Source organism: Callospermophilus lateralis, unplaced genomic scaffold, assembly GCF_048772815.1.
Source record: "Callospermophilus lateralis isolate mCalLat2 unplaced genomic scaffold, mCalLat2.hap1 Scaffold_1583, whole genome shotgun sequence".
In the NCBI taxonomy this organism is placed as follows: Eukaryota; Metazoa; Chordata; class Mammalia; order Rodentia; family Sciuridae; genus Callospermophilus; species Callospermophilus lateralis.
The window spans coordinates 168052-181532 of NW_027512686.1; the positions used below are offsets into that span (position 1 = coordinate 168052).

The following is a 13481-nucleotide window of genomic DNA, read 5'->3' on the forward strand; positions in this document are numbered from 1 at the left end:
AAGTTCAGGGGCTTTCAGAAGCGCTGTAGAATCATTTCACTCAGACTTAATACCTTAAGACCAGGTCTTCTGGGCTGGTGCAAGTGAGTTTTTCTGAGGGGCCCTCAAACTGGAGTACCTGTCAAGTAAGCTTAGAGACCAGAGTTTGTTGCCAGACTCCCCACCAACAGGAAGTTTTTCTGACACATTTGGATTGTTGATTTTTAAAATACTAGTATCTAAAACCTCCAGATTTACCCATGTCTTCAAAAATAAGGAACCTTTATTTAGAACCTTTATTTTCCCATCTCAATAAACTCAAAAAAATATTTTTCAGTTCTGTAGCAAACTTTGGAATTATGTTAAGTATTAATAACAAAGGTTTAAAATGTTCTCCCCATGTTTTCAGGTACTATTTCATTTCTTAATAGTGAAGTATAATTTTTACATACATGTAAATGTTTTCTCCACATTGTTATTTTTCCTCTTGGTGGGGAGCCATTAATTGCTGTTTTTCCATACAGTATCAGTTTGCACTGATTTTTTTCCTTTTATTATTATGTTTTAGTTAAAAGCCCGGCGATCTGAGTGTAATTCCAAAGCTACCCACGCAAGGAATGATTATCTTCTTACACTAGCAGCAGCAAATGCACATCAGGATCACTACTATCAAACAGATTTAGTTAACATTATGAAGGTAATACAGTTTTAATATCTGTGATAATTTTGTTTCGTTAAAAACAAACAACCCATGAGCTGGGTGTTGTGTACATAGGATTGAGTATAGAATACTAACAAGGCTACTTTCTATTTCATTAGAATGTGCTCAATATTGGTGACCGACCTTTGTTTTCAAGTAATTTGGAATTAATTTTTAATGTTTAAAGCCAATTCACAGTAAAGGATTGCATTATTCCTTAGACATAGAAGATATTTGCTAAATAGTGATTATTGATATATAAAAGATAAGATTGATATATAAAGTGTGACATAATTCTTAAGCTGGGAAACTGCTTCTGAGCTATTTCCTGAGATATTGAAGCTAGATAGAATCTTCAAGTACCTTCTGAATTATCAGAGAAAGGCTGGTATTTCAGCATAGTTTTATTTTTTGTTAGGTTGTACTGTTATTTGTTATTTTCTGCAAAATATTTTTTAAAACAGGTTTTACAAAAAAAGTATATAGTATGAAAATATTTTTATAAAAAGGTGTGTTTTTTATATTTTTATAGTGTATTGCTTAAGAAAGTCTGAATTACTTATTAACCAGAATTTTGGCTATTTTTTTTTTAAAAAACTTGGATTTTTTCCAAGTGCCATGATTTTATCTTTAGTAGGTGAAATTATGCATTAATATTTGATGATTTTTGAGTTGAACATACAAAAAATGCTGGTGGTTATATGAAGATGTCTTCTACTCTGGGTTTTACTCTAAAATACTGAAGATTGCATTACAATTTGTATATCCTGGTCTTTCCTCATCTATACTACCTGTATTTATTTTGAACTTTCACAGAAGTAAAGGAAAGGGGGAAGGGGAGAAGAAGAAAACCATTTTAACCCACTGCCAGGCTGCCTCTACTTGCAGGCAGACAGACTCCACTTTGAATTGCATCTCCTTCTTTCCTGTTTTCTTAAGAACCCAAACATTGGATTATTCTATCTTTCTCTTATATTTTCAACACAGCACTCTCAAATGGGTAGTTCTTAATGACTCTTCAACACATATATTGCTATAGTTAAATTGCTTGTTTTAGGAAATCAGCAATTAAAAATGGGGTTACAACTGGCACAGGCAGTCTTTTTACTACAGAGGCTCTGGGAAAAGAGATCAGCTTTATCCAGAAATTACAAGTACCTTGTTTGAAAGTAAAGATGGAACATTTCCTGAGACCTCTAGCAAAAGGCAGGAATGTTGGAGGATGTCAAACTGGTCTAAGAAGTAATTTATTGCAAAAATTTCTTCTTTCCAGGCCTGAGATTGTAGTTCAGTGGTAGAGTGCTTGCCAAATACTTGTGAGGCACTGGGTTCGATAAAAATAAATAAACAAAATAAAGGTATTGTATCCATCTCAAACAAAAAAAAAAATATATATATATTTTTTAAATTTCTTCTTTCCTTTTTGTTTATTGCCTGAAATCCCCTTTTTTGCCATTTGTCCTGTTACAACTTCTGCTGGTTAGAACATAGGTTAGAATAATGAGACAGGAAATTATTTTATATCCAGATGAGAACTCTATGTGCCTTTCCCCAAAGAGTATTTGACATAGAGGTTAAATGTTTTAGCATCTTATTATAGTGCTTCAGACTTACCTGAGAATTGGCCTTTCATTCATTCTAGCATGACTGCTTTAGGAAAATGTATTGTTTCAAACAATACATTTACTGAAGATGATTTTTTGCACAGCATTTGATTCCTTATATCCTGTATATGTCTACCATTAGATCAAAGCTGATAATCTACAAATTAAGTATCCCTTATCTGAAATGCTTGGGACCAGAAGTGTTTCAGATTTTAGATTTTTGGATTAGAGATGCTCAGTCCGTATAATGATTTTTTTGTCGCTGTGAATATTTATTTTTAGAGCAGCAAGGGCTATATTCAAAGCACAAAATGGGCCCCTGTAACATTTTTCTTCTGTCAATTTCTACTTTCCATTTCTGTGGAAAAAAATGGACAAGATATCTCCAACTGCTTCTTTCTGAGAGAGGAAGAAGTTGGTGGGGAGTGACCTGAAATCTTTATTCTCTATCAGGTGGGGCATGGACAGTTAAGGGTATTCAGCATCAGGGTAGTCCAGAGGTCCGTGGTTGCCATTGGTGGGTAACTGGACAAGGTACACATAGGGTAGGATCATGCTAGGATAATAGTAAACAAGATAGCAAAGCATTACTTTTTTGTAAACAATTAGCACAAAAGCAGTTAGTATTTCTGCCAATCTCTGAAAACCATGAAGACAGTAACTCATTAAACCTTAAGGTGTATTGAGGTGTCTTACACCCAGACAAAGCAGGTTCCTGCTCAGGAGATGTGAGCCACCTGGGAAAATAAAATGTCTGAAATAATCAGTAAGAAATACAGAGCTAAAGGTTAGAGTTTAAAAAGTGGATTGTCTGATGGGTCTTCCAGTCTTGATAGGAGCTGGAACTGGACAACTGAAAAAGGGGGAATATATCAAGGACAGGGATAAGGTTTTAATGGGAGGAGTCTTATTTGGTGCTTCTTTCTTGGTGTGGTAGGTCTTGCAGTAAACAGGTTGATTGGTATTTGACAATCTGCACCTATCTTCCAGAGGCTGTCTGGTTCCAGCAAGTCACTCCCCTCTCCAGAGCTGAGTTAGAACTTGAGCAGTAGGTTAGGCAGGGGGCCATGTAATCAAGCATTCTCAAAACAGTGTATTCCTATTGGGAGTTCCTGATACCAGGCTTCCCTGCCTAATAGCTCCACCACTGCTCAGTTTACCCATGGCTCATAGATGGCTCTTGGCAAAGATGGGATCTAATGTTCCGTTGATTTGTAAGTGGAGGCCGTTTAAGGCTTTAGAAACATTAGCAAAGTTGTTAGAAACATAGACAGCATTTAGTTGCTAAACTCTGTCACATTTAATATGCTTAATGCCAGTTTTTATTTTTCATCCAGCAAGAAGCCATGACTTCTTAAATGATAAAACAGTACAAATTTCAAACCAAGATGTAGTTACCCTTTTGAAACACCAGAAAAAGATTCTGGCTTTCAGATATATACATTGTTAATTTATTGTAGCATTTCCTTACTTATAATATTCTTAACTATTATTCTCCAGGGCTCAGACCGCATTTTCTCTTAACACATTTGCTTGTGACATGACCAATTCTGTATCCTTAGCTTCCTTACTTGTTTCATTAACTTCTTCCTCTTCACTCTTTTCTTGTACCAGTTGGAGTCTGTGTGTTTTCTTCAGTGTTTGAGAAAGCTTCACCTTGAACTGTGAATTTCTCAGCAGCTGCTAAATGTGCTTGCCGAGGTAAAACTTCAATCTTGGCTTTCCCAAAAACTATATAGGTATCTGGATCTGGAGTCTTACAGACATCTGGTTTTGTGATGACAAAGAGGATATTCTTAGATATTTTTGGATATTCATTCTAATAACCCAGCCTATCAAAGACCCAGTTTGGACATAAATTTCTGTGCCTTCTTTTCACTTTCTGTTTTACTTTACTGACTGATTCTTCATCGATAGCATTTAGTTTTTATAATGGCACAGGTGTCCCCTACCATGCATATTTTAAAATGAGCTAATATTAGCTTAAACAGCAGCAAAACTAAAATCTTAGTCTGAGGGTAGCTTCAGTGATAAGAGTGTGCACCAAGAATGTAGAAAGCCCTGGATTGAATCCTAGCACCACTTAAGCAAACAGACAACCCATTTTGTTTTGTGGTATAGGGAATCAAACCCATGGTCCCATGCATGCTAGGTAAGTGCTTTACTACCGAGCTATATCTCTAACCCAAACCCTATGTTTTCAAAATTGAATCTACACCAAAAGAAGATGTCCTTCAATAAACCAGGAAAAAATACCTTATTTGTGGGACCTGTGCTCTGCCAAAAACAAAGAGAAAATTAATGAACCTGACCAACTGTCAGATTGTTAGGTGTTCTTGAACTTCCTTTGAAGTCCCCATGCTTGTTTTTAATCAGCATTAGGTAGATTATGCTTCTAATTTTTCATTTCATGAAACATTTTAGAATATTGATTTAATATAGAGGCAGAAGATCCTTAAAAATGTAGTGTGACTAACTTATTTCTTCCTCAGGCTAATTCTGTGGATCTGCAGTATTGGAAAACTCCCACCCATCACTCTATTGGCTTCCCTCACTGAATTGACCACAGTTTTGTACCTTATTTAGAAATGCTTATTGTTCTGAGTAGATGTTAAGGTGATAATGCACTAGTTAGAATCTTTTTTTTAAATTATATGGACAGTTTAGAAGCAGAGGATTTTATATTGAAGACTTAAGTACCAGAGTTTTTTTTCTATTGCAAAGCTGATCTTTGGTCTTGGCTTTGGAACATATTTCATCCCCTTCTGCATTCTTCGGCAACAAAACAATTGATTATTCTATTTTCTCCATATAGTTCTTAAATTCTGCTGCTATATTGACAATTGTTGGGATCTTGGTGATGATACCTCATCATGTCTGTCTTGGAGTTACACGCCACTAGTTGCCCTCTGTCTGATGCTAACAAGTTGTCCTGAGATCTCCTTTTGCCATCTCCTCTCTGGATCTTCAGCTTTTTGTATCATATGTCTTCTTTTTTCTTAGTAACTTCTTGAGAAAGGTATAGAAAGTAAGCTTTTTTGAGGTGCTGTATCTATGAAAATGTCATTATTCTGTGCTTATAGTTGGGTATACAGTTAAAGGTTGAAAACTGTTTTTGCAAATGTCGGAATCCATAATCCATTGTTTTCCTGTTTCCTATATGGCTTGAGAACTCAGAGCCATCCTGGTTCTTGGATTCTTGTGTCTGATTTCATTTTTTGCTTTTCGTTTTTAGAAATTATGGACTATTCTTAGTATACCCTTGGATTTCTTGGATTACTTCTTCCCTTTGTTTTTCTCTTTCTGGAACTCCTTCTATTAATGTGTTGAGTCTCCTGGTCTGGTTTTTAAAATTTATTTTCTCTCTTATTTTCCATTTTTGTTATTATGCTCTATTCCTGAGAGAATTCTTCAACTATTTTATTGAATGTTTAACTTTTCAAAAATAGTTTTATTGTCTAATTATTCCTTTTGTTCCCTAAATCTTCCTTTTTTTATACAAGGTTTCTAAGGAATATGACTATATATTGACTTCTTTTAACTCCAGTGCCATCAGTAATACAGTTAACTTTCAAGTTACTTCTGCTTGTATATGCTTATATGGTATCTGTCTTAGTTTGAGGTAGGATTTGTCAAATTGGAGCTTCACTGTAGGTAATCTGGTAGACCATTTATGGGGGAAGCCCCAGTATTGATATTCTTAGCTGGTTTCTCTTGAACTTGTCAAACCCCACCCCACCCCCTCACCGCCCCTTCACCCCCCTCACCCCCCTCACCCCCCTCATTCCCCTCATCCCCCCTCCCCTCACCCCACCCCATTCCATCCCACCCCGCCCCACTCCCACTTCACCCTACTCCCCTGCCCAATATACACACCCTCCCTTTGCTGTCTTCTGAAGTCACTTCTTCAGATCTCTTTCCTTGGCTTGTTTTCTGAAGAACACTTCCCTGACCTGGTTACTCCTCCCAACCATGAAAATGGTTTATCTCATCTTTGTAGCACATAGTATAGTTGCAGTTTATTAGATCTATGACTACGTGATGAGTACCTTGTCTCCCATTTACCTATACTTTCCATAAGGATAGTGGTTGGTTGTTTTATTAGAGATTTTATCCTTTCTACCTAGTTCAGTATATTTTTAATGCATGAGAAATGTTTGTGAACATTTGAACATACTGAAAAAATGAATGAATAACCAATCTTGTTTTAATCCTCACGTGATAAATCATTTACTTCGTAAATGAAGAAATTAGATAAAGCTTGAATTCAAATCTGGCACATCTAATAGAAGGGCTGGTGTCACTAATTCTGTACATGATGCTGTTTCTTTGGACTTCTTTTTTCTTTTTTTGTTAAATGGAGCATTGTCTTTTTCTTTTGGCTTCCATAAGGAGCCATGAGATGATGAAAGTGTTTTTGTTCATTTTGAAGCGTGGTATACAAGTTACATTATTTTTTTAAATAACAGAAGTTCTAGCTGGGCCTTGTGGCACATGCCTGAATCTCAGTGAGTTAGGAGGCTGAGGCAGAAGGGTTGCCAAGTTTGAGGCCAGTCTTGGCAATTTAGACCCTGCATCAAAATAAAAGGGCTGGGGATATGGTTTAGTGGTAGAGTACCATGGGTTTGATCCCCAGTATGCAAAATAAATAAAAGAAATTCTAGTATATTTTAGATAACTCTTGTTTTGTTTATGGGAAGGAGAGTGTAAAAGAGACTTCAGTGCTTGGGAGTGACAATGGAGCAACTATTTAGGTGCCTTGCATTATAAGATACTACAAGTGCTTTAAAAACCATTATTTATTTAGTTTTTATAATAATTTTCTAATAAATTTATTTATTAAACTTATTTAACAGATCAACCTCAGAGACTCAGTGACATCCAGTTATTATATTATAGCCAGGACTTAAGGTCTCGGTGTTCTTTCCTGGACACTCTGGTGTTTTCTTACCACCATACCATTCCTTGTTAGTAAAAAATAATATAATAAGCAGTAGTATATAGTGAATATAGTAGTATATAGTGAATATCATGAATTCTGAGAGAATTATAGTATAAAATTATTTGTTAAACATTGCACATTCTCTCCTGTTCTAATAATTCTTAAAATGATGATCATGTCTCTATCGAAATATAAATATTTGCACAGCTTCCCCAAGGCATACTTTTTATTCCTTAAGCAAGTATTGATTAGAACAAATACTAAATATATATTGCTCTGTGTCTGTATGTTGTCAGGCTAGTGTTTTTTTTTTTTTTTTTTTTTTTTTTTTTTTTTTTTTTTTTAATCTTCAAACTAAAAATCTATTGCTAAACCGTGGACCTGAGATAACCAGTTTAATCAGATCTATAGAGAGCAACTTAACTGGCTGCTGGAAAATGAGATAGTTGTTCCTTAAATGTTCTTTTGAATAACATGATCTTGTAAAATATTTTTCTTTTTAAGAGTTCATACAATATTTTCTTTGTGGTTTGGATGAAGAAAAATAAGGCACAGTACATCAGAGTAGAAAAGATAGCATTAGTCAATCTAATGAAAGACTTTAAAAGCTTAATAATATTGGGAGCTTATTTCTAGACAAATGTTTTTTGTTCTCATTGAAAGTTAAACATGTCTGGACTAGTTGATAATTGGACAAAGTAATTAAAAACTTTATCTGACATATAATATCTAGAAAATATGATAATTTGGTGTATCTTTTGCAGACTCTTTTTGGGGGGAGTAGTCAATAAAGAGAAAAATATTATTGGTGTTCAGGTCCCATTTCTGGCTTTTCTAGCTGTGGTGAGCCATTTCTGCAGATTATGGTCGCCATTGCAAGATGGCGCTGGCTCCACTGTGGTCTGTAACAAACAACTCCTTGTTTGGGAGAGTTGGTGCATGGTTTCTCAGCACCCTGTGAGAAAGTTCCACGTGGCAGCTTCGCATTGGGGCTTGGGATGCTTTATTAAGGCTGGGAGGGGCATCCGAGGAGGAATTAGAAGAAATATCAAGGGCCTGAATAAACTGCTGAAAGAAGATTCCTGAGTTGCGTCTTCCTTGCGGGCAAGGGGTCGCGACAAGTGGTGCTGAAAACCCGGGAACCAGAACTTTCAGCAGTCAGGGGTGGTGCACCGGTTAGTCCTAGGTAAGTGGGACCCGCTATCAAAGCGGAGATCAGTCCCAGATAATTGGGACCCGCTATCAAAGCGGAGATTAGTCCTAGGTAATTGGGACCCGCTATCAAAGCGGCAGCTCCTCTGTAAAGCCAGAGAGAGCATTACATCTTATTGCGGTTGCACTGTGTACTTTCGCTCTTACTTTCACTTTTGTTTTTTGTGTGTCTTTTGTTGTGTCATGGGTGCCGTATCTTCAAGTCCGCTTCTCCTGGCCCTAGATAACCTGTTACGTTCCCAGGGCCTAAAAGTGAAACGTAGTACTTTACAGAGATTTTTACAGAAGACAGATATTGCTGCACCGTGGTTTCCGTTCTCGGGCAGCTTTACTCTACCTAGCTGGGATAAGTTAGGCACAGATCTTGACTTTGCTTCTGAGCAGGGCATATTAGAGGGTGGGGTGATACCCCTTTGGAAAATGATCCGTAGTTGCCTCGCAGATGGCAGATGTCAGGAAGCACTTACTAAAGGACAAGAAGTTTTAGAGCAATTACATGAAGAAAGATCAGAAATGGCAGGCAGTGAGGTATTTCAGGAGGGTGGGAGTGTGCAGAGCGAGAAACAGGGGAGGAAACAATTATCTCCGGCAGGCAGTGACGTATTTCAGGAGGATGGCAGTGTGCGGAGCGAGAAACAGGGGAGGAGGCGATTGTCTCTGGCACGGAGTGAAATATTTCAGGAGGAAGGGAATGTGCAGAGCGAGAAACGGGGGAGGAAACGCTTGTATCCAGATCTCAGTACACTGCGCACACTCCCATGCAAAAGTGGGTCAGAAGAGGAGGACGATGAGGAGGAGGAGCTCGGGAGACTGTCTCGGCAGCTAGGGAGTCTAACTATGGGAGAAGGAAACAAAAATAAACAGGAGCTCAGAAAGAAAAAAAAAAAAATGATCCTCCGGACCCGCCGCCGTACGGTGGGGGTGTTTCGAGGAGAGTTTTCCATGCCCAAATATAGAGGGGGCTGTTAACATTTTTACTGATGGTTCCAAGTCTGGAATGGGAACTTATGTAATTAATGACTCTCCCCCTATCCAGCATCAATTTGCTCCTGGAAATCCACAATGGGTAGAACTACAAATTGTTATTGAAGTTTTTAAACAGTGTTCTTTTCCTTTTAATCTTATTTCGGACTCCAGCTATGTGGTACAAGCACTAAAAGTCCTGGAGGCCGTGGGAACTATTAGTGATGCCCACAATGTGTCTGTTTACTTTCCTCAGCTTCAACAGCTTATCTCTAACCGCACTGCTTCTTTTTATCCAATGCACATCAGGGCTCACACCTCTCTTCCTGGTCCGTTATCCCAGGGGAATGCCTGTGCGGACTTAGCCACTAGAGGTCAATTGATATGCTTGGCTTCCTCCTTAGAGGGGGCTAAGTTGTTTCACCAAAACTTCCATGTTAATGCATTAACGCTGTGCAGGCGTTTTTCCATTTCAAGAGCAGATGCTCGGCAGATAGTATTGCAATGTCCCCATTGTGTCACATTTCTTCATCCCCCTAATTATGGAGTAAACCCATGGGGATTGAAGCCATTGATTGTTTGGCAAATGGATGTGACACATATACCTGACTTTGGTAACCTTAAATATGTGCATGTTTCCGTTGATACGTGCTCTGGAATTATCCATGCTTCTGCTTTATCGGGAGAAAAGGCACGTAATGTCATTACTCACTGTTTAGAGGCATGGGCAGCATGGGGTGCACCTGCATCCCTTAAGACTGATAATGGACCTGCTTATACTGGCAGACAATTTACAGCTTTTTGTTCTACTATGGGAGTGCAACTTACTCATGGTTTGTCTTATAATCCTCAAGGAGAAGGCATTGTTGAGCGTGCTCATCGCACCTTAAAGGAAACTTTACAAAAACAGAAAGGGGGAATAGGAGCTGAACACACTCCTAAAGAACGCCTGTCCTTAGCTCTCTTTACCATTAATTTTTTGAATTTGGATATTCATGGTCGCTCTGCGGTCGATAGACATGTGTCCCCTCAGCCCTCTGTGATTGGCTATGTTAAGTGGAAGGATGTTCTTACGGGCCAATGGAACGGCCCTGACCCCGTGCTGACATGGGCACGAGGATCTGTATGTGTTTTTCCCCAGGATCGTACGGAACCATTGTGGGTCCCGGAACGCTTGACAAGAAGAGTCTCAACATCAGCTGACCAGCAACAAGAGATACCACAACAATCCTGTGATGAGGATCTTCATTCTGCTAAGTGCTCTGGCTCTGGTGCTGGTGCCGATGGCACAGGCGACACCAATGCGGTGGTGGGCAGTGGCACGGGCCTGGCCAATGCCGATGCCGGTTCATGGTAATTCTAGTGTCCTCCCCACTCTTTTTTCTACCTCATGTGAGATGTCTACTCCCTGTGCCTCTCCTAGAGGGGACATGGAGAGAATTTTTAATCAATCTCAAGTTAATCTCACAGGAGTTTTTTGTTTCAGCCTTAGAAACGCTAATTGCATTAGCCTTAAGACCAAAAATTTGACTAACTGGGAGGACCCATTGCGGTCCAATCAGGTCTCAGGAAGCATTATCAGTGCTGTATTGAACAAGGTAGCTTCGGGGAAGCAATCAGGCTCAGAGACCCCCGCAAACAGCAGCTCTGCTCTTAACATAACTACCTTGGCTATTATCTCCGAGGCACTAACCCCAGTGCCTCCTTCTTCTAATAGTATTTATAATGCCACTTATTTCAAGGCCTCTCCTTACTGTTCCCCTAATCTTGATTTCCCCCCAACATTTACGCCTTGTCAGGATCATTCTTGGGAGAAACATCAAGTTGCTAAAGGTTTCTCCCTTTCCCCCTCTCTTAATAGGTATGTTTATAACTTTAACAATAGTGCCAGCTCCTCTACAGGAGTAGGTTGGTCCTGGTTTCAATGGCTGATTTCTAATGAAAAGGGGGCTTCAGCCGATATTTCTGCACTGGCTCAGTTGGTAGGAGCCAAAAGTTGGCTGGCTAATATTTCTGGTACTGTTAGGGAAAGTGAACAAGGTAATAGACTTACATCTGTTTCATTCAACTCTCTGTTGTATAATGCCACATTGCCTCCTGCAATGGTTTGTGTCCAATCCCCCTTCTTATTCCTTTTGGCTAAGGCCACCTCATCGGGGATGCTGGATTGTTCTCATACTACCTGTCTTTTATCTGAGTGTTGGAATGGTTCCTGGACTGTAGCAGTGTTTATGAAAATTCCAACTTTTGTCCCAATCCCGGTCACTGCGGATCCTGATAAATTCCCTATTGTTGAGCTACTTAGAGTCTGCAGAGATTTTGGAATCACAGCGGCTATAGTGACAGCCGTGGCGATATCTGCTGCTGCAGCGGTTACGGCCGGAATGGCTATGGCCAATCAAGTACAAGCTGCTGCCACCATTAATCAAGTTGTCCAACAAACTTCCACCATACTTGAATCCCAAAATACAATTAATCAACATATTTTGTCAGGGATTTTAGCTGCCAACCAAAGAATAGATTTACTCCAAGCTCAGATAGAAGAATTGGCTGACTTAGTGCTTTTGGGTTGTGTTGACCAACGTGCACATTTATGCATAACCTCTGTCAGATTTAATGATTCCAGGAATGCTTCCCGCATCATTGGCGAATATTTGGCTGGAAATTGGTCCATGGAAGCGGAAGACATGATTCAGTCTCAACTAACCCAGATAGCTGTCTTGAATAACACTCGTGTTGATCCCGTGACTTTGGGTCAATTCACCGATTGGATATCTTCTGCTTTTTCCTTTTTTAAAGAGTGGGTGGGGGTAAGCATTTTTGGTGCAATGTGTTGCTTCGGTATGTTTCTCTGTTTGTGGTTTCTCTGTCGCCTTAAGGCCCACAATGCTCACGATAAGGCTATGATCATCCAAGCTCTTGCAGCTTTAAAAAATGGCAATTCACCTCAAGTCTGGCTTGCACAGCTTAAACAGTAAATCTTTGACATGGTCGTTGCACCCCAAGTTATTATAACATTGCACTGGGATCGGCATGTCTTTCCTCGTTATTCTCTTAGTGTTGGAAAGCCCTTGCACTCTGCCGGTCTCGCTGCCATTGCACGCAGGTGGGTTTCCACACTAATGCTTCTCTATCGCCTTGAAGTCTGTGCCTTTCTTTCAGGGTGCTGTCAACTCATTTGTCGTTGTGTGCAGCCACAGTTCAGCCTCAGCTGTCCCCCTTCGTCCACCTTCGTCACGATACAGGATGTGAGGCAAGGCACTGCACTTGAGTGATCCTTGAAGTGGACCTCAAGGAGAGCATGTCCTATTGCATGCGGGTTTGATGTCCACGCCCCGCCCCATGAAAAAAGGCGTCAGCTGATATGGCTTCAGATCTGGGGAAGGGCCCTCCTTAGGACTGAGCCATACTATGCAGCCACTTCTGCACAGTGGGATAGGACCTCTACTCTCGCCTGTATTGTTTTCAGAAAACAGAAGGGGGGAACTGTGGTGAGCCGTTTCTGCAGATTATGGTCGCCATTGCAAGATGGCGCTGGCTCCACTGTGGTCTGTAACAAACAACTCCTTGTTTGGGAGAGTTGGTGCATGGTTTCTCAGCACCCTGTGAGAAAGTTCCACGTGGCAGCTTCGCATTGGGGCTTGGGATGCTTTATTAAGGCTGGGAGGGGCATCCGAGGAGGAATTAGAAGAAATATCAAGGGCCTGAATAAACTGCTGAAAGAAGATTCCTGAGTTGCGTCTTCCTTGCGGGCAAGGGGTCGTGACATCTAGCTAAGCATTAATTATTCCAAAAAGTCTTCCTCATTCATATTTAGATTGTATAGCTCTCATCTTTTTTATTTTGAGTTCTGGCTTTTCTGGTATCTCTGCCATCTCTAGCTGGTATACTTCTCTTTCATCTAGTAATACTTTTTCACTTAATGAATAAGCATGGAAGTCCCCAGATTTCAAACTTGACTTTCTGCTTCTCTTGTTTTACATCCTTTTTGAAAGTCCCTTTTCTTAGGGAGAATAATCATTTGCCCAGTTTCTGCTAATATTATACAGTTCTTAAATATGCCTGCAATCTTGTCCTTTAC

General features: G+C 39.6%; 1 pseudogene; it reads left to right on the plus strand.

Moving 5' to 3' along the window:
• LOC143387856 (F-BAR and double SH3 domains protein 2-like) overlaps positions 1–13481 on the plus strand; it is a 142660-nt pseudogene that overhangs the window by 9946 nt on the left and 119233 nt on the right.